The 20,744-nt window shown below is 49.8% G+C and overlaps 1 protein-coding gene across 3 annotated transcripts in view; it reads left to right on the top strand.

Annotated features, from left to right (window-relative positions):
• Nucleotides 1-20,744, top strand: part of chrm2a (cholinergic receptor, muscarinic 2a) — a 43,834-nt gene that overhangs the window by 9,591 nt on the left and 13,499 nt on the right. For all 3 annotated transcript variants that reach the window (XM_029163813.3, XM_029163814.3, XM_029163815.3), the window contains exon 2: nucleotides 6,874-6,993. The gene's annotated coding sequence lies outside the window, so the exon portion shown is untranslated. The remainder of the gene's footprint in view (nucleotides 1-6,873; nucleotides 6,994-20,744) is intronic.

Below are 20,744 nucleotides of genomic sequence, written 5' to 3'. Positions count from 1 at the left end.
GCACAGCGGCGCGTTCGCCAGACGCAATCAGCGCTGCACAAAATGACAGCGGGCATCCATCTTGGGAGCGAAGGAGCTCGCGCCGCCGCGCTGCCCTGCGTTATGTTGTTTGCTCCTCCCGAGCCGGGAAAGCTGCATCCGTCATGCAGAGATGGTCCCCGCCCCGGCCCTTTGAAGTGCCGGGCTGGATCTTGTGAGGCAACATGGCTTCGTCCAAACAATTTTTTCCACGGACGAACACCAGCGCGAAAAGGTTGTGCTTATTGAAAAATGCATCAAACTCCCGATGCATGAGGGACGGGACACGTTATGAGAGCAGGTGTAGCGCGGCCAAGTCAATCAATTTCCAATTAAGCCACGCTCCTCGGTCATCCATAATTCTTTTTAGCGTGTAAGTGGCTTTTTAATCTTTTTTTACAGGAAGTGTGCTTAACCCACGGACCCCGCATGAAAAATCTCACCGATTGCTGGAGGAGTTAATTAAAAATGGCTGGATAAAAATACTTTATTCGCTTTAATTTCATCTACTTGCTCAAATCAGGGTGGAAGTTCCATCGATGCCCAATCCACTCGTCCGCAGTTCAAAAACTCTAGTGTCCTTTCACACGCTCACGAGTTACTCATAACTGAGTGAAAGCCTACGGGACGTTTAGCGTAACAGCTCGGATCTAACTTCTGTCTTGGCTCAAGCGGGGAACTTTTATTGTTTCGGAGTCGTTCCTCCTTGTTATTATTTGGGCTGACTGGACTTTGCAGAGAGCGATAAGCGCAGATGGACAGTGAAGCATTACTGGACTGTAGGCGAGATAAGGAGGCCGGGTTTTCCGAGTAAAAGCTGTCACTATGGGCTCAGCGCGGACGGTGATGGAGCGGCTCTGGTGGCTGCTTACACCTCGGTCCTGCCATCCCTGGATGCTGCCATTGATTAAGCTGTCTCTGCTGGGTTTTCATTGGCCTGGTGCCCATCCTAGGGGCCAAAATACACCTGCCCACTCTGTCAGCCACCAAAGTTATGACATCTTCAGGCCCCTCATAAGGCACCTCCATTGTTTTTAAATGAAGGCACATCAATTTCATGGGCTCGGCTGCCCACTGGATGATTTGTGAGTGCTATTATCCCCTGAAATCGCTCCGGAAAATGGCTGCAGTGTGAAGACAGGAATTGGTGACGGGGGCTGGAGGGCGGCGGGGAGTGGGGGGCGAGGGGGGGGGGGGGGGGGGGCTGTTGCATGGAAATGCAATGGTTCATTTGTTGTTTGTAGAAGCGGCGAGAGCGAGAGCACGGCCGGAGCATGTTTCCACGACACATTCTGCTTATTATCGCGGTTTCAGATGTGGCTTTTGGAAACGTGAAAGCCCTTCACGAAGCCGACATCCAGCGAACACAGGAAGGAGGGAAACTGTGACCAGTAACCTAGTTACAAAATCAGCAGGCGGCCCCTTCATCTTTCAGGAACAGGTCTGACTGCCATTCAGCTGACAGCAGACGTTTTCATTTCCAAGCCTGACTAATTCATTAAAAAGCCATTTGCGTGCCAGGACTCTTTGTTGTTCTAACCTGAATCTAAAAAATAGAAAGCGCTGACTGCGCCGAAGGAGCAGTTCCCAACTTGTCCACGGCGGAGGCGAACACAAAACGCAGGCGGCGAGGAATCCACTTCCCAATTTGTGGGAAGCTTTCACCAACTCCGCGACAAAATAGGCAGATCGCTGATAGGGGACGCTCATTAATCAAGCGCGTGCATCGACCGAACGCGCCGTCCGCTTCCCTCTCAGCGCCTTATCTTCTTTTTGAGGAGCCAGTCGTGCGAGAACCAGCGTGGGGAGGCGTTTGGAGGCCGCGGCGCCGGCCGGCCGCCGCTCTGGGGACCGGCGGCCGCGGCACAATGCGCGGTCGCAGCGCTGGAAGTTATCAGTGGAGAGCAGGAGCGAAGGAGCCTCTTCACCTGCACCGCAGGACTTCCAGCCGGTGACAATGCAGAGCCATTCTGCTGGGCCCAGATAAAAAGGGGGAATAATGAATTATAAAGGAATGCCAGGGTATTAATCTAGAGCAGACTGCAGCACTCTCAGCCCCAGATGGTTTACAGACACAAGTTATTTACCGCTCATGTACACAGTGCAGGTACACGGGCCTAAAGTCTTCACATCACAGTTAAAGTTGAGACGACACCAAGTTTGGCCTCATCTGAAGGTCACATTTGTGTTTCTCCCCCGTGAGCGCGAGGCTGTAATGCGGCTGCGGGCGTCTCTTGTCTGGTGTGAAGGGTCAAAGGGCGCAGGGTGCAGAGCCGAGCACGTCATGAAGCATGTTCCCTCTGATCGAATCAGGTTTGTGTAGAAACCAAGCAGATAATGAGGATCTGTTCCCTATGATGTAAACGGCAGTTCGCTAATTCAATTCAACCCAGAAAACATATTATTTACATCTGGGTTCCAGCGCTTGCAGATCAGGCTCAGTATATTTGGTTAAAGGAATGGAGGGTTAAATGGTGGAGGGTTATTCAGGCTCAGCTCTGGTGCAGCCTGAGCGCCTGCATTTGTAGGACGCGCATGTTTTCAGCTCCAGCGTGATAATGGGGCTAACGTTGCGGCGCAGCACAGATTTGCTCTTATCTACATGAAACCATTGTTTTTACTGCACACTCGCCCCACGGGAGGAAGCGGCAGTTACACGGAGCTGCACAGTCGCCGTGTTACTGCTCGTAGAATATTTACTGGACATCAACACGAGAACATCTGTGATACGTGACGACTCATCTGCTTGATTTGAAGGCTGCTGAAGTTCATGCAGTGCTCCTCAAAACAGCTTCCTTAATCTTCCGATAGGATTCAGACTATCTAACTAAGAGCACAATGGATGTGCCCGTCAGTCATCCTAAAACCCGACGGAATGTTCTGTACCACGGCTGTGAAACCGCCCCAGCAGAGCAAATGACTCCCTCTGTGTCCTCAGTGCAAACATCTGTAATATATATGTAAATACAGTCTAAAAGGTTCCACCTCGTGACCTGAGCTCCCTGGATCCGAACCCGTATGATTGAATAAACAGTGGCACTGTACTTAAATCAGAGCACAGAGGGATTTCATCTAATCTCCGCGTGTGACGCTGCCCTTTGGTGCCTCACATCGTGTCTCGTGTGCAGCTCAAAGACCTTCGCTGCTTCCTCACCGAAGACGCCTGAACTCTTATGTCCCATAACTTTCTGATCCAATTATAAAAAAGTGATTTCAACTGAAGGAAAGATGGACATTTTAATAGTAAGCAATGAATTTAGTACATGCTTCTGCTTAGACAGGAGAGTAGCTGCATAGATGAAGGCTCTGCCTCCTATAGCAACCACAAGTAGCCTATAGTTTCATATAACATAACTTTGCAAAGCAACCCATCAACTTTAACCTCATTACAGGCAACAGGTACAACAAAGACATCTTTGTTATTTGTTACATTTGTTCTCAGCTTGACACAACAAGCGCTTGTTTGTTCGACTGAACAACAACAACAACTAGAGGAAAAGAAAAACGACAGCCTCTTATTGTGATGATGTTGGCGGCAGCATCAAAGTGATTTCTCCTTGTTGGAAAAAAACCAAGAGCTCCAAGTGCAGCGATGCCTCAGACTCATTACCATAACTCTAATCATCAACTCTGATAATATCTGCACAAGGAGATCGTGCTGTGTCATTCAAATAAATTAATAAACATGGTAATGGTAAAGACTACAATTGTCATTAGGAATATGATTAGCAGTGATGGAAGAAGTATTTACAGCCATTACTTTAATAAAAATGTAAAAATAACAGCATGCAAATGTGGTGGCACAGTTTGAGGGAGCACGACAGCCACGTAGACGTTCTGAGCAGAACCAAGGCGACAGGAGCGGCGCACCTTCCAGTGGGATGGCGACGATGATGATGATGATGATGATGCTGATGTCTCTCAATGCGACGGCACCAAAGGCTCAGCCTTCAACTAGAGCCTCAGCTTGCGTTGGGCACAAGTGAAGAGTAATAGAAGAGACAGAAGAGAGCGGCAGAGGCAGAGCTGCTCCAAGAGTCCAGGTGTGAAGGACGTGAAGCCAGGAGACGAGGCCGCGTTAGCTGGTGTGTTGGGACGTGGTGCAGGGCAGCGCAGAGCAAATAGCTGAGTAAACTCTGCGCGCTAATATTGGCATGCTTCCTCCCTGAGGTTAAGCAGACCCACTGATCACTCCCTGTGTTTGCGTTGGGACTCCGCATCCATCCTGGCTGCTCGGCGTCTGCGCAGGTGCAGAAGGACGGAGGCGCCGGAAGGAGGCGAGCGATCGGCCGCCTGCGCTCCTCAGGATTTAATATGCTTTAATGAGCGCGGGAGCCTGTCCGTGCATGTTCAGGGCCTTGGGCCTGATGGGAGCAGACGGTCCGAATGGAAAACGTGTACCGGCGGGCCGCGCGCGTCGATCCATCACGAGCGAGACGCGAGCTCAGTGGGAGAGTGATGCGCGGGCGCGCGAAGGGGCCAACGGCGCTCACATAATCGGGCTTTTGATCCAGACTCATGCCCCCACGCTGGGACGCCCGCTCAGAGCAGATAATGAAGAGCTGCCGAAGGTGTCCGTCGAGATCCACGGCCAGGTCCAGACCGCGAGCTGCAGCCTCCCCCGCCTCCCAGTCGTAACGCTGACTCGGCAGTAAAGCAGCAGCCCACACTCACAAGAGGCCCCCAGCAGCCGCAGTCCGGGGACCCCCAGCGCTCGGAAACTCCATTAAAAAAGCTTCTCCTGGGAGTCTTTGAAAATGGAAGCACCAGAAGGCGTGCGTGCGTGCGTGCGTGCGTGCGTGCGTGCGTGCGTGCGTGCGTGCGTGCGTGCGTGCGTGCGTGCGTGCGTTCTCGATGGGGAGGGGACGACCATCAGACGTGAAAGCGAACCTCAGCGAGGGGCAACCTGAAGCCGAGAGGCTCCGCCTCTGTGGCGGGTCTCTGTGGTGAGCGAAACGAGCTGCTCCCTGGGAGACGTTTCCAGACAGACCGAGTACGAGCCACATAGGTGTTTGAGCTGTGGAATGGGATGTTAATGTGATTTAGTGGTCTGCCCCTCCAGCTCCGAGGCTTCTAATTTAATATGTATTTTTAGATACCTGATAATGTGCATGAAAACAGGAATAAAGACCCAAATCAGATTGTCCACGCGGTCCCAGTCGCAGTAGCCAAGGCCTCCGACATCAGTGGGGTTTCTTAAAGCGAGCGCCGACACGGCTGCCGACGCTCAGCTCTCCGTCATCAGAGTGCAAAAAATCCTTTATTTGAGGATTTTACGGTGCGTGCAGCGCTCTCTGCCAAACAGTGATGGCAGCCTGCTGCTGCACAGGTCTGTCACGTTATTTAATACGAGGTCCTCCACCCCAGGGGCTGAGGTAATTCGTGGGCGATTAAGGTGATGGAGTGTGGATAAAGACAGCCACTGGGTCAGGCTGCTCCCAGGGAGGAGGCGCCGGTCGGGATCCGCTTTTTTAAGACCAGCTTCTGCAGCGGCCTCGAACCTCTCTGAGGTCACCGTTCCCTGGAGACAATCAGCGCCGGGCGTTACCGTGCTGGACGCCGGCTCCTATGGCGCGGCGATGCAGATTAACGGCCTGATGGCGAGGTAGATTGCGATCAGCGTCGGCCTGGTAGAGATTTGAATCCCTTATCATCACCGTCATCATGATCGGACAGTTTTATGAATAATTCTCATCATGGTGTAATGCGGCAGGACTGCCAGCAGCCTTCCAGCCCTCTTCCTACATGATTAGAGAACACTGAAGTGCACTTATGTTTACGCAGTGTCTGATCAGACTAACAGCTTTTCCTATTAGAATAATAAATGAATTAGAGCACCAGAGACAAAGATCATTAGGCAGATTGTCACCACAGGGAAATCACTTGGACCATGTATTGTCTAACTGTGTGAGACACCGGTTGTGTGTCGCAGCTTTTTCCAAACCCTTCACTCGCCGCAGCCCCGTTGCTGTGTGCATTCTGCTGGATGACCTTCACTCTCAGCCGTTTCCCTTCGGGAGCGGCCACGGCCGTCCCCCCGCGTCGGGTCATAACAGCGGAGGACGCGTGACGCGGTATCGCGGCTCCATCTCCTCTCCAGCGCAGACTGGCTTAGTGTACCAAACGCCGCCGCCTCCGGGTTTATCCCTTTATCAGCGCCGCCCGCTTCTCCCCCCTCGTCGGCTGCGGCTCAACTTATTCCTCCGCTTGCACTTCAAGAGCAGGTGTGACATTGCTTCGTTCTTGCTCGTGTTTCGCGTGCTCCAGACGTAAACAGCAGCTTGTTAGGAGCTGTTTTAAATAAGCGTGCGAGGCCTGGTTGGCATTCCTGAGCTGCACGCCTTCATCCTGCAACGTGCACCGGGGAAGGACAGGTCCACGTGTGCAGAGCGGACCTGTATGCCTTTGTTAGAAGAACTGGGCTCACTGTAAACTAACCCTAGCATTCAGTCCACCCTCCAGCACCACCAGCATTCCAAGCTTAAAAGGGGCCGTGCGGCATTTGGCTGCCGAGGGCGGATGAGAAGATCTCACTCTCATATCATTCCATTAAATATTAAGCTACAGCCAAGAGATGGTTTATATTAAAGCCAGAAGCCTCTCCTGGAAAACCAAACCCTGTTGATCCTTTTCATTATGGATAAACAAATATAAGGTGTTATTTAATGAGCGGACCGCGTTCAGCCGCTTCCAGCGCCTGGGACAAACTTAGCTCATTAGCTCCCAGATGCGGCTTCATGCTGGACACGTGGAACGCGAATCAATGTGGCGCTCGCCAGCGCGGACGCCGACCGACCGAGGCCACTATCAACCATCGGCGCAGCTCCCGCTGATTAACCTTGTGTCCGTCCCCAGCGGTCATGGCTGTTAACCACCAAGCTGGAGCTGGACCCGCCCACCGCTTCCTGTATCCACCGAGCCGCGCTCCGCGACCATGCTCCCCCAGTGCCAGCGAGCCCAGCGCTGACGCCCACCGTAAGTACCAGTTAGTTACTGGAGCAGCCTCCTTCCTGCAGTATTGCAGAGGCGTCACAGTTTATCTGTGAAATGTTTATGGCCTGTTTTCAAACTGCCAACCTCTTCAGAACGAGGCAGCGTCATAAATCAATTCACTGTATGTGTGAAATAATGTGTTTATTATTTGTACCAGTTTACTGAATGTGTGATACACAGCCATAAAGTGTAAATTTCTCCCTCCCTCCCGCCGATTCTCCCAACAAGGCTCCCGTGCTCATTATTATGTAAGTATCACATACATAATAAACTCACACAATAGAGCGGCAAGAGCCTGTCCTACATCACAAGACACACATTTTCAGAGTAGAGCTCAGAGTGAGACGCAACAAGGTAAGTAGTCATTACTGCCAATATGCACTGTAGCATAATGGAGCTAATATCCAGCAGATATCAGAGATTGGGGAAAACATCCTTTAAATCCAGCTGCACAGCAGAAGGACAGAGAAACCAACTAACTGAGGAGCTGAAGAGAGGAAGCAAACAGGACCTAAACCAACGATGGGTGGGTGCATCACCGTCACCTCACGGGACGATCACACGTCAGTGCAGCTTCTGTCTTCATCTGCTTCTTGGATTTGCTGCGATCCTCCCTCGTGATGCTTAATGGTGTGGGTTTTCAGTTCTCACACCTGCTTCTAGCCTTAACGGCGACACATTCCTACGTCACCTCCAGCTCCTGTATCAAACGCGCGCATATTAGATTGGACGGGATGTGATGGTTCGTCTGTTGTGGCTCGGAGAGATGTGCGACCATCAGATCAGGTGTCACGGTGGCGCCACACGATCCCTGCACACGCTCACGTCGCTGTGTGACGCGGTTCCACCAGCGGCGCTGTCGAGTCCTCCGCCTCTTCGTGGCAGCGACGCCGTCCGGAGCTGCAGCTCTTTGAACTGAGCTCGAGTGTAGACGTGTGCGCATGCAGTTGTCTGCTCGTGTCTGCGCATCTCATTTGCATTGGACTTCACGTCTTTGTGTATCTTTAATCTACCTTATATTTTATATATATGAATGTAAGTGGCTCAGCCTAAGGACTGTCAGGTCAGTTCTGTGTCAGCGCGGCCAAATCCTTGGCACGGATTAACAGGAGAGGACGGCGCCAGGCTTTGAGGGGAAGAGCAGTCGGAGCGGTCGCACCAATTAGGAAGCGGCAATCCGACCACCCAGCCCTGCACTCACTCGCTCGCTCGCTCGCTCGCCCCGGCTGGCTGCAGATAACAGAGCCGACACACACTCAGACGCTCGCCGCTGCCCACTCACAACATACAGAGCTAATACATATGCAACGCCGCACAAAGCATCCATTAGCTGCAGCAGGGCCCCGAGAGCCTCCACATGCACACACGAAAGCCATCCCCATCCTGAGCTGCCTGCATGGCTGCAGCTCTGTGTAAACTGACAGGTGAGACTCAGTAATCATACACATTGCACTGCTGCTGCAGAGCGCGTCGTCGCCCCGCTGCACGGCAAAGCACTTTCTGCTGTTGTCGTCGTTGTTTCTGCACGTTTTGCGCCTCCAGTCATGTATTGATTGACACGTTCAGCTGGGTGCGAGGAGCAGGGGCTGCTATTCAGAGGCGTCCGGCTGGTGGGGAGGCGCTATCGACCGCATACGAAGCCACAAGATTGACGAGGCCCACTTCGGCACGTTGGCCCCGAAGCGCGGCCCAGAGGAGCGCTGATTCCTGATCCATTGATTCCTGATCATGATGGTCGGACACAATCGGGAAAACAAGTCCAGGACTTTTCATAGCGCGGAGGCACAGACGTTAGATTTAGGAGCACAGGTAACGAATACACCTGGTGCACATTCTGACATGGCAGCAATAACCCAGAGTGGAGCGCACACAGGCTGCTGGTAAATTTCAAAGAGCAGGTGGAGCAGGCAACCGGCAGGGACTCGGCCGTGCATAATTCACTGGCGAGGCATGAAGCTGATATAGCCCCTCTCTCTCCTATGATCATCCATCAGGTAAAATTGCTTTCTTCTCACATTAGGCTGTCAACAAGAAATAACAAATGTAGCCATGCAGAGCAACACATGATTACAGGATAATAACGGCCCGAGGTCAGAGGAATGTGACCTCGTTCACAGCGACTTGTTGAAATAAGCCAGTGGCATCGGATAAAGAGTCACAAGGGAGCGTTGATGGGAGGGGGGTGATGTAATGTAATGTCTGCATCTAATCAGATACTTCACACGCGCCTCTGAGCTTTGTGCCAATGACAGGAAATATTGCCGGTTTCGTTGACCACTGCTGCAAAAGAGAAACATCTTTCCCCAATGGCGGAGGCTATTTCAAGATCCACATTGGCTCTGATTGATACTCTATGAATCCATCACTATAATCTTCCAGGAAATTGCACAGGCATTTCCAGGGCTCTAATTGAGGTATGGGTGCACTCACTGACTGAGTGGGAGTGAGAATGATGGAGGAAAGACCTGCAGGCGCAAGACGGATATTTTCAAAGACGTAAATAAACATATTGGCGTTTATAAAAACGCTTGGATGCGTGCTGAGGGAAAGTAAGACGAGATGCAACAAGGAGCTTCACGACTGCAGAGCCAGTGGAGTGGACGGGGCTTCTTCTTCGGTCAACACCAGACGAGTGTCATGACAGCAGGCTCTGCACAGGCAAACACAGCGTGGCATTTCATCACAGCGAGTGTTTGCTCATGTTGGTGGCCGGTGGGGGGGTGGGGTGAATCCAGAGCTCCACGTCGGTCTCCAAGGGCGTTTTACTGGACGGAGGTTGAGGCAGGAGCGACGCTGCATCAAATGCTGCGATCGCTGCAATTCTACCGCGATTCTGCTTCCCAGTCACTTTGATGTCCAGTAAGCAGAAACGCTAAACTGCCACTTTTTACATTCTTTGCATAAGAGTCATTCAGTCCGAAAAGCAGAGTTCAGCCAAAAAGCGTCTGAGAGGCATGTTCCTGCTTGATAAGTTGGAAGTGACAGCCAGCCGCTCTGAGCCCTGGCAGCTCAGTGCGTATGAACAAATAACGCAGCCATGTGCAAATTTATTCTAACTTTGTTCTGTTCAAAATTCCATCTTACACGATCCATTTGTTTCCGACATTTTTCGCTGGGCTCCTAATCAAAGCGCAGCAGGGGACCGGGGGAATTTATGTGCATATATATACATTTAATATCGCCGCTATGAATTTCTCTGACGCGGTAATGTGTTTTAATCATCCGAGGAGCTCCGATGAGCAGGTTTCGGCCCGGCCGGGATCAGTGCGGCCCGTCTGAGCGCGTGCAGAGCGGCTGCGGGCCTGAACCAGGTCCTGCACGCGGCTGCTGGCATTCTGTGCAGAGACCCAGACCCTGCGTGGATCATCCCTCTCCTCCGTTGTAATTAGGTTGTACATGTCAACGCGAGAAGCGCTCTCTTCCGCCTCAGGTGAACTGTATGTATGTGTTTGCCCGTGGCGCCCGTTTATTTGTCGGCACGACGGACTCGAGAATAGCAGCCGTCGGTGTCGCTCACTTCCTGACCTCTGTTCCACCTACCATGCATCACTACAGAAGCGAAGATGCGCGTCCTGGCAACCACCAATTAAGGCCATGCATCCTTCACAGCGAGGGCTATTGCTTAATCAAAGCTGAGAATAATGAGCTAAAGTAAACAGTAATTACTAGAATCAGGTCAGTGATTACTGTTGTGCCTCTGGCTGAGCCTTTGGGAGTTTCTAAACAAGGGAGCGTCTCCAAATATCTGCTTGGTAGCAACATGTGACCTTCTGGGTTTATCTGGCAGGACACAAACTCTGTGCATGAGTTAAAGGTTTCAACCACGACTGCATGAGCGCTTAAGGAACGATAGAGACGCCACCGTATGATCGTCTTCTGTCCTAAACCCTCATCCTGTCTAGTTACACTCATGAGGTCACTGCAGGATCCAGATGTTTCCCCAGAGAGCGTTGACAGCACCTGCGGCACAGCTTCCTAACATGGCCCCGTGCTTCAGGAGGGGGGGGGGGTTATCTCAAAGCCACCGGGGAGGGGGGACATTAGCTGAGTGTCGGTGTGAGCACCCCACTAACGTAATGTCATGACAGAAAACCTATTGAATTATCTGTGTACTCCATTTGTCTGCGAGGGGCGAAGGGCTGTTGTCAACTGGGCCTGGTTGTTTGAGCATTAGCGAAGTGAACATGATAAGGCTGCTCCGCCATCATTACCATTCATTGTGGCCATTATCATTAGAATAGATACAGCCATAAAAGCCACACATTAGCTCTCGCTGCACACACACCCACACACACACACACACACACACACACACACACACACACACACACACACACACACACACACACACACACACACACACACACACACACACACTCACAGTGCTGCACACACTCTTCCATTACAAGCCGTTTTGCATTCGTAAAAGTCAATGACGTTCTCAGGCGCCACAATTTGCATACATGTCACAGCCAGTCATTGTGTGGGCAACATGAAAAATGCAATTTTCTGCGTGACTTCCCACTCTTCAAGATGGCAGCTGAGTGAGCGAGAGGGTGCGAGGACAGTAATTGCACCGCACTTGATTTTTACTACTGGTGCAAGAGGTTTGAAGTTAGTTATTGAACAGCTTCAGCCCCCAATAAAACACGACTTCACTGTAAACTTCCTGGATCCAGGTGGACTTCACAGCTTTCGAGAGACGGACAATAAAGTGCTCAGATGAGTCGTAAAAAAGTGTCCGCCTCCCAGTAATAAAGATTACCGAAGGCTGTAAACTCAGCATAATCTCATTTGCCAGGCGCTGCAGGGACTCATTCCAGTATCTATAGAAACCTTCATTTTATATGGACAATTTGGTTTTTGCAGTTTATGTCTAATCCAGACAATTCAAGCCAATTTACTGCATCAAACACAGGTTTTAGAGGAAGTTTTTATGCAGGAAGCACAATCCTAACATCTAATACACTGTTCTTATTGGCCACAAACATGATTGTTCTCTGAAAACATGAAGTAAGCATAGATTAAAGTCAGAATCCAGCCCTTGGGCAGTGATCAGTGCATCGTGATGTTGTGCCGCTTAGCTCAGATGTCAGGCTAACATACAGGACAGTGGTGGTACATGTAGCCTCTGAGGTGCAGAGTAATGTCCTGTAACAGAACTATTACTCCTCTCTGTCACAGCTGAAAGAGTCCAGAACGGCTGGTTATGAGACACGGAGCAATAAAAGTCACATAGATGTTGCTCCGATTCGACGACTAAGCCAGCGCCACACAGTATCACAGAGTAATTACCAGAATGCAAACATAGCAGAGGAGAGCATAATTAAACTTTGATGCTGCCTGATCGGGTGTCTCATCCCTCGCATGCAGAGGTGGGGAAATCGATACAAGCAAACACAGCCTGATTCCCAATCAGGAATTTTTTGGCCCTCTCCATATTTAATTTAGTTTTCAGGTCTTCTGCTTCAAAGATCACGCAGCTCATGGCAAAACAAAAGAGAAGAAGCAGGATCGATTCCAACCAGGAGGGGATGTGTTCCTGGTGACAGCTCCTGCTTCTGTATCCAGATGTTCACACATCTGTTACACACAAGTCCCCAACAAAGGCAGTTATAGGCCGAGGCGTTGCCATCAGTGACAGATTCCCTGTAGATGGACGGTACATAGGCAGACTATTGACTGCTGGCATTAGGTCAATGTTTTGACATGACGATAGCCCCATGGAGAGTTTGAGCCAGCCACATAGTGTCTAAGATGTTCAATTTATGACAAGCCTCGCTCCTGTGAGAGGTTCGATTTAACACATCAATAGCACTCAGTATTTTCTAAACAGAATGAATGAGTGGTCAGTGGGGAGTCTAGAAGAAGAGACAATGAACCGGGCCACAGAAAGCTCCTCCTGCTCGTCCTGCTGCAGCATTTGAGCAGAGGATCGGCGCAGTGGATGTGAGGGGGGGTGGGGGGGTCAGCCTCTAAGAGCCCTTCACCAACACATTCACGAGCAATGGAGTGGCCGAGGTGCGAATCTCTGCACAATCGTCCAGCTGTCGGGGGCCGGCATGCAGCGCCAGAGAGCCTCAGCAGGACAATGAGCCGATTTGGGCAGGGAGAGAAGGGGGCATGTCTCAGTCCTGAATATGGGGTGTCAGCGTTTGATTAATGCTGCACATCACCGTGCATTTGGACTCGGGCAGGCTGATAAACTGAGGGAAATTGCTGATGGATGACCACCTTCCTGCGAGATAAGGCTCATTTCTCTCTTTGGGATATGGGCAATGCCGAAACTAGAGATTTCTATTTTGACATTAAAGACCTTGTGTGTATCACACCGAGGATCTTATTACCAGTTAGTGCACTGCAACAAGATAGGCCTGACTCTGCGCTCGCGTCAGTGGAACAGCTCGGACACCGAATGAGCTGAATCACGGCAGACGCGGAGACCTCCGTGCCTCCACGTGTTGTGTTTGCTAAAGCTGGACACGTGTGAACGTTTCTGGCTGACGTCAAATGTCTGAAAAGCAGTTTGTGCCGACCTCAATTACAGAAAATATGCATTTACTTAACAATCAGATCTCAGACTTGACTTTAGCTTTGGTTTAGAATACGTATAAATGCCTGGCTTACTATATCACAGTTGCCAATTCCAACATATTCATATGGTCTGGTCGATACTTTAGACGGATGATGATTCGGACTGAGCAAGTCAATTACTAATCAATTGCATGTGCACTGGGTTCACGGCGCCTGCAGAGAACTGAGTTCCCGGTTTACTGGCTTTGCACTCTCACAGCACCTGGGAGAAATGTTTGCATTTCATTAAGTTAACTCTCTGTTTGTGGCATTGAAATAAACAAATGAACGTCTGCTGGGTTTCATTTGCATGTGCCCACTCCACACGTTCTAGTCGCTGAAAATGTATCTCAAGAGGACGGATGTTACATTTACTGTCTTTTACCCTAAGGGCATGTCTATTAGGAAGATTTACCATAGCTAGGCACTGCCTGCAATTGATTTGAGGTGATTCCCAGCAGAGTGGAGTAAATGAAATGTCAACATCTGTGTCATGTGATGATAATGAATGGTATCCAAAAGGGAGAGGATGCAGCAAAGGGGAGAAAGTGAGATTGCAGTGTGCGGTAATTGGCTGTCATGTTTGTCGAGGCAGGAATTCAGTCATGGAAGTAAGATTTTGACTCTGCACTTGCCACCTGCCGCAGGCCTTTATAGGTAACGGATAGTTTGCTCTGATACTCGCAGCGTTAAAAAGCGTGTTTTCAGTGGATCACTGCACCATCAGCCCATCTATCTGCACGGTAGCACCTGGCTGCTATGCGTTCCCATGGAGCTGGTGGAGACCAAAGTGGAGCTTGTGGGTGAACTGGGTGAACTGGTCCTGCAGGACACTGGTTTCCTGTGCAGGTGTGAAGGCAGCCAGCGTGTGTAGAGAGCGTCGTGTACGACTCACTGGAGTTCACCCCTTCTAATCTCTGTCATGCACCTTCTTCACCTTCTTCTGTAATTACGGGCTACATTCACCACACCTGATTTGGCAACGCTGGTAATCGCATTAAGTAATCCCACTATTGACTGGTAGCAGAAAAAACATTGTTCAAGAACGTTTCCTAAGGTGCTTAGCCTGGCAGTGAGCCACACATGACTTCCACCGTTCTGGCTGCTGTACATTAGTTCCCCTTGAGCTGCTCTGAGACCGTTGTCAGCTGGAGTTTGTAGATCGGTTATGATCTGAGGAGGAACAACATACCACTGACATTTGAAGCCTTTTAAGTTATTATTGTTTGTGTTTCGGCTTTTATAGCTACAGTTCATTCTTAAATGTCACCGCCGCCATCACGTTGTATAAGGGTCACATTTCAAACATGGCAGCAGGAGCGACACCGCCGCCTTTGGTCATCCTGTCTTTGACTCCAGCATAATGGAAAAGCGCTGTGCTTCAGCACCATTACCCAACAGCCCCATCCGTCTCAGCTTATCCCTGGGCCAGCAGAGGATGGGGAATGTTCGGGACGGTCAATATTCCGGGAAGACATAAAGTACACACGTTTAATTTCCTTCCAGAGTAGCTGTGTGTCAATGTCCGCTCTCTTCATTTCATCATTAAACTCTGGAAGGTGCAGCCTGAGCAAAGATGTGTTGCCTGTCGTCATTCATGCAACACCTTCAGCTGTAGCATCAACAACAGGCACATTCTTCACCTACTGCATGCGTCACCAGTGCTTCAGACACTGTATACTTCGCTGTCAACAGGCGGGAGCGTTTAATTATAGATGCAAAACTTGTACGTCTCTTTCTTTTTGTTCTTTCTTCGTACTGTAGCTGTCAGCGCGGTGAATCATTCAAGTGACAGGCTGATGGGTGGCATTAATTATTCTTTGGTTGTCAAATGAGAATCAGAGGCCGCAGACAGAATCATAACATAACTACAGCATGATTACAAATTATAGCCTTGAATGGCGCTGTAAAATTACCTCCTTTTGTCTGTGACAAAATGGTGCCAAAGGGAGAAGAGTATTATTACAGGCAAACTGGCTAAATTTGTACTAGCCGGGAATTCAATCGACACACAATAAGGTGAGCAGAGAGCGAGGAGGGTCGGGACGTGAGCCGCTGAGTCTCAGAGACAAATTAGCAGAGCACAGCAACACTTGTTAGCATGTGATTTGATGTTATTAGGAGCCAGTGGACAAACAGCAGCATACTTAAAGTGTTTGGTCATCGTATTAGCGACCGGCCTCGCACCGCAGCGAGCCACAGTCTGCTTTTACATCGATGACGCGTGCAGTAAGAAAAAGAGCTCAGGTGACAGAACCTGGCAGGAGAACGGGCTTTGAAGAGCTTTCTGCTGAGAGAGCGCAGTGACCCGTCACTGAAATCTGGCCCTCCCGATCACTCACGCACACGGCGCTGCTTCTATTACTGCAGGGGTCACGGATAATGGCCTTTCACGACTGTTTCTGAGAGCCGAGAGCTGCCCACAGACCGTGCGCTTGTTCATTTTCATACCGACACACGCACAGAGGAGGGACTTCACGCTCGTAATGGAGCTTCTGCAGAGACGCTGCCTCTCGCCTGCTCAAGGCCTCGCTCGCTTCCTGAGAGCGTCTCTCCATATGCAGAAGAGGATGACAACCTCCAGCATCCACCGCAGCTGCTAATCTGGGGCTATAAATCAAATTGGCAGAGCCCCTCCCACTCAGCCTGGGCCGTATAAAGGCGGCGTAGCTGAGGGCTGCGTGCGGGTGCCAGCCCCTGGAGTCTAGCGGGAGCCGTCCAGCTGGACGGGCGCCTGGCACCGCTTCTGCACACTTCCTGCCATCGCGGGCGCACCGAACATAGCAGCGGTGTGCATAAAAGCCACTGCGCCATGAAAGCGCGGCAGCGAGGGGCCCGCAGATTAAAACCACAGACGTCACAGACAGATGAAATAAGACAAAAAGGAAACCAAATAATTCCCAAACACAGACGGCTCAGTCGAAAGTGCTGAGTTTGGCCCCAGCTGTTTGATCCTTATTTCAACATTGGCATTCATCCACTCGTAGCGTCCCACGTAAAGCGTAATCTGAAGGTACAAGATATTGAAGCAGACAGTGACGCAGAGCGCCCCCTCAGTGTAATGTTGCTAAACCAGACAGGAGCGGCACAAATGAAGCTGCTATTCAACACGACAGCGGCCCATGTGGAGAGCACAACACCTTTCAGCTTGTGTGTGGCAGCCAACTCCTACAAGTCCTGCTGGCTTTTATGGGAGTAAACAGATCAATAGGCTCACCTGAGGGATGGATGCTCACCTCCTCCGAGCAGCAGTGATCAAGCGCATTTTACAAAGCCATCCTTTCAGCTGCAGCCTAATGACTCTAATGGGCAGCAATGCTCTCAGAGACCCTTTATTACACTGATTAGGCCAACAACCTCGAATATAAAGTCCTAATCTGATTAAGAGATGGACACGGCTGAGCAGGGGAGGGACAGGACATGCTCAGATGGGGAGGGGGGCACTGATACAAACGCTTTCCTTGTTTATGATTCTAAAATCAGACGAACTGGAAGTAACTGGAAGTCCTGCCATGTTAATGCACATCTGGAAGGAAAATTAAGTCATATCAAGAGAGCTGGAAATCTGCCTGGATCAGCGAATTGTTCAAATTTATTGGATGAAATCTTTCTTGAAGAATATATAAAACTGCCTATAATAAAATATATGAAGATGCATTATGGGAGTCGAGGGATACTAAAAATAAGCACACATCTCTCCTGAGTCTGTATCCAAGTGAAATCCTAAAACACACTCTTCAGGGTTGTATTTACAGCCTGATAATATTATCACTTATTCCTAATCTTTGAAATCCTTTGCTGTGAAATGCATCACGTGACCCAGGCCAACCAAAAATCAATGGCTTCCTCTGGGATGAAACCTGCAGTGATGAACACCTCCCTCAGGCTCGCTGCAAGACAAGAATGCCACTCGGGGAATGGATGTGTGTATATGTGTGCAGCCCGCGCTTCAGTTAGTGCTGCTCCACGGGGGAGCCAAGGGAAATCACACAGAGACACGTAGAGAGAATAAACAAACAAATCAAAACCATTAAACCGAGCACACAGAACAGAGGAGGCTTTTTTAAGGGCCGTTAAACCTCCATTATCCACCTCAAATCTAATGTCTTCTTTGTTACAGGCATGGACAGGGTCAGACCAGGACAGAGGAAATAATAATAGATTTCATTAATGTTATTTATGGTGTCACGTGTGCCAGTGGAAATGTCTACTTGTTTTGCATTTTGAGTTTATTTAACCCAGCGTTTGTCAAGGCCCAGATTGTGCAGTGATGCTGTTGATGGTTGCCAGGCAACTAATCCGAGTTAAACTAGTCAATCTAAAATAATTAGATACTGCGTCACATTTTCAGCCTCTTGCTAATCAGTTTTGAGTTAAGTTTAGTTGATACAGTATAACTGCGTTAGGCTTCACTTTGCAGCAGTGGAGAAACTCAATCAGAATCAGGGTAAATCTGATGCTGCATTGTGTCCTCACATACAATCAATATGAACATGTGATCAAATGTGTCGGGTGCATTAATCTGCACATTTATGATGAATTATGTCCCTTTGTGGTAAAAAAAAGTTCATTTTAATTTGTTTAAAAATGCATTTATGCTGCGCCTTTGTTAAAATAATCACATGATTGGTGAAAGTAAATGTGCTGCCTCTGCTAATGAGCGAGTGCCTGCAGCTGCGAGGCGGTGGGTGGGGGCCGGCGTGATGCCTGCCGCTGCTCTGCACCCAACTGTTCCTATTGCTGTAGAGCCAGACGCACCGCGAGTCGGGAGAATCACGAGCCTCAAATGTCTCGGAGCGCAAAATAGATACAATATTGCACGTTGGCATTTCAATTGAATTGCGCGGAAATGGACCCAGAGGCTGAGAAGGTTACAGTCTAAATATAGGCCCTCAGTATCTGTGGACGCTTCCACAAAGCTCCTGGAGGCTTCACTGTTGTGTCACAGGTTTCATTCTATTAAAAGTCGAGTTTCCGAAGTAATAATGAAGCGAAGCAGTTAAAACACAAGGCTGTGGAAGTTGGACTGAGGCTATGCTTATTGTGTGGATTCAAAGCCTTTCGCCTCGTTTCTCCTGCTACCCAGTGTGCAGCCGAAAGCCCTCGGTCGCTTGTAGCGGGGGAAATGAAAGCGAGAAGAGCGAGTCACAGCGTAATCATGGAGGTAATATATTCATTTCGCACTCGTGTGAGCGACTGCAGGAAACGGTGCATTTGGACCGAGCGCGACGCACTTGATCCCTTTTTTATAATAGACTGCAGCTTGTTCTTGTGCTACTTGACTGGCACCGCGATTGTAGCATAATGATGAGCTAGGACAGATTTTAATCTATTTTCCAGAGACGAGCATGTTCTCGCCCTTTCAATCTGGTCAATTATCCTCTTTTTCCTCTTTTTTTTTTGCAAATGGTAGATCTGGATGAAATTACAACAAAGGGGATCAACATCTGCCCTTTTCCTGAAAATTACACAGCGTGACAAAGTTGAAGTGTAAATGTGGGATGAATCCATTGGAATTAATCGGATTTTATCATTGTCACTGTCACACTGGCGTAGGCACTCACACATTCAGAAGCCGAGCTGAGCCTCTGTTAGAAGTGAAGTTGGAAGAGGCTCCCTCTGGATTCCTGAGGTCAGATTTGCCCCATTAGGCTGAGAGAAGAAAAAGCTTTATGCCATTTGTAAAAAAAAAAGATTCACTCTTAGCATTTATTATTAATGCAGAGGTCTGCAACCTCTCCTCTTCCACAAATGTGTCACCTTATGTTGCTAATTAAAAGTTTTCCATCGCAGCTGTAAAGAATTGTTGCATCGTTCAGTCAAACAATTTGTCCTTGCTTTTAAATATTTCATTACAGAAAATCCTATTTGGCACCAAGTGCATACTGTATTGATCGCCGAGATCCACATTACAGCCACATCTACTGTAGAGCAGGGTGTGTGCGTGTATCCTGGATACAAAGACACCACGGCACAGAAGCATCTTCCAAATGCACCAATTAAAAGAATCAGAGGCAACAACAAGTTTCCTCAGGCTAATTTTCCTCCGTCAACAAAATAGCTGTCACCAGTGTCACATCCGCTAATGACTGATTAGCTGCAAGGGTCTGATTGGCTCTAGGCACAATGCTCAGATAAGGTGTTGGGTCAGGTGCGCTAATGAGAAGCGCCACACAGCAGAGTAAGTCATTGTGTGAAACATAAAGGCGCCAGAGGCTCCGAACGCGGAGGGAGGACAGACGAGGCCGGACCCATCACACACAAGAAGCATTCGTTTGGCCGTGTCTCAACGTCTTAGTGTTTGGGGCGGACGGACAGAAACGCTGTGGCGTGCGCAATGAGCGGAACATAATGTTAGCAGTTTGTGCCATTCCCCCTGGGAACAGTGCGATCAATCACGTGTGACAGGACCCACACAAAAGACGGACGGCTCAGATAAATCAACTGTGATGCAGGGCTTGTGGCGACGCATCAGCTCATCCTGCGTGCTCCTGTTTGCAGAGAGCTAAACTATTATCATTATTTCTCTTTCCAGATTTCATAAGCACCACTAGACTAAGCAGTGGCCATTATGGATGACTGTTCCAGGGGGAGCAGCGTCTGAATAAGCGCGGGGCCGACACCGACGCAGGACTATTTAATACGAGGCGCGTAATTGATGGCGGCAGCTGTGAAGTCTGATGGAGGTTAAAGGTGGAGGATGATCGCTTTACTGTTGAGAGAAGCTGCAACATGGCTGCCGCCGGTGTTGGCTCAGGAGCTAGCGTGTCAAACGTCCGCTCCAGCGAAGATCGGCAGTCGGGAATCACTTTGCTTCATTCCTAATCTCGTCATCAGATAAATGAGAGGCGCTGACAAGGTAATCAAACCAGCAAAGCCACGTAAGTGGGCCCTGTTGAAATTGCCCGTCTCTGTGACAACATGACTTGACAGGCTGTCAGGTGTGAAGGCGCGGCGCTTTGGCCACGGCGCATCCGTCGCGTGTGTGGATTAGCACGTGTCGGCTTCGTTTTCAGGCCGCGCGTCGCCGCCGGGGAGGCTGACGGCCACTTGTGACGGGCCACGGCACATTGCGTTCCTGCTTTATCTGACATAACTCAGGTCCCTCCTCTGCGAGAGTGAGACAGATCCCTCTGCAAGTGAACAAGCGCGGCGAGCCT

The sequence above is a fragment of the Betta splendens genome, chromosome 9 (assembly GCF_900634795.4).
Source record: "Betta splendens chromosome 9, fBetSpl5.4, whole genome shotgun sequence".
Taxonomy (NCBI): Eukaryota; Metazoa; Chordata; class Actinopteri; order Anabantiformes; family Osphronemidae; genus Betta; species Betta splendens.
This window is presented reverse-complemented; position numbering and strand designations above follow the sequence as displayed.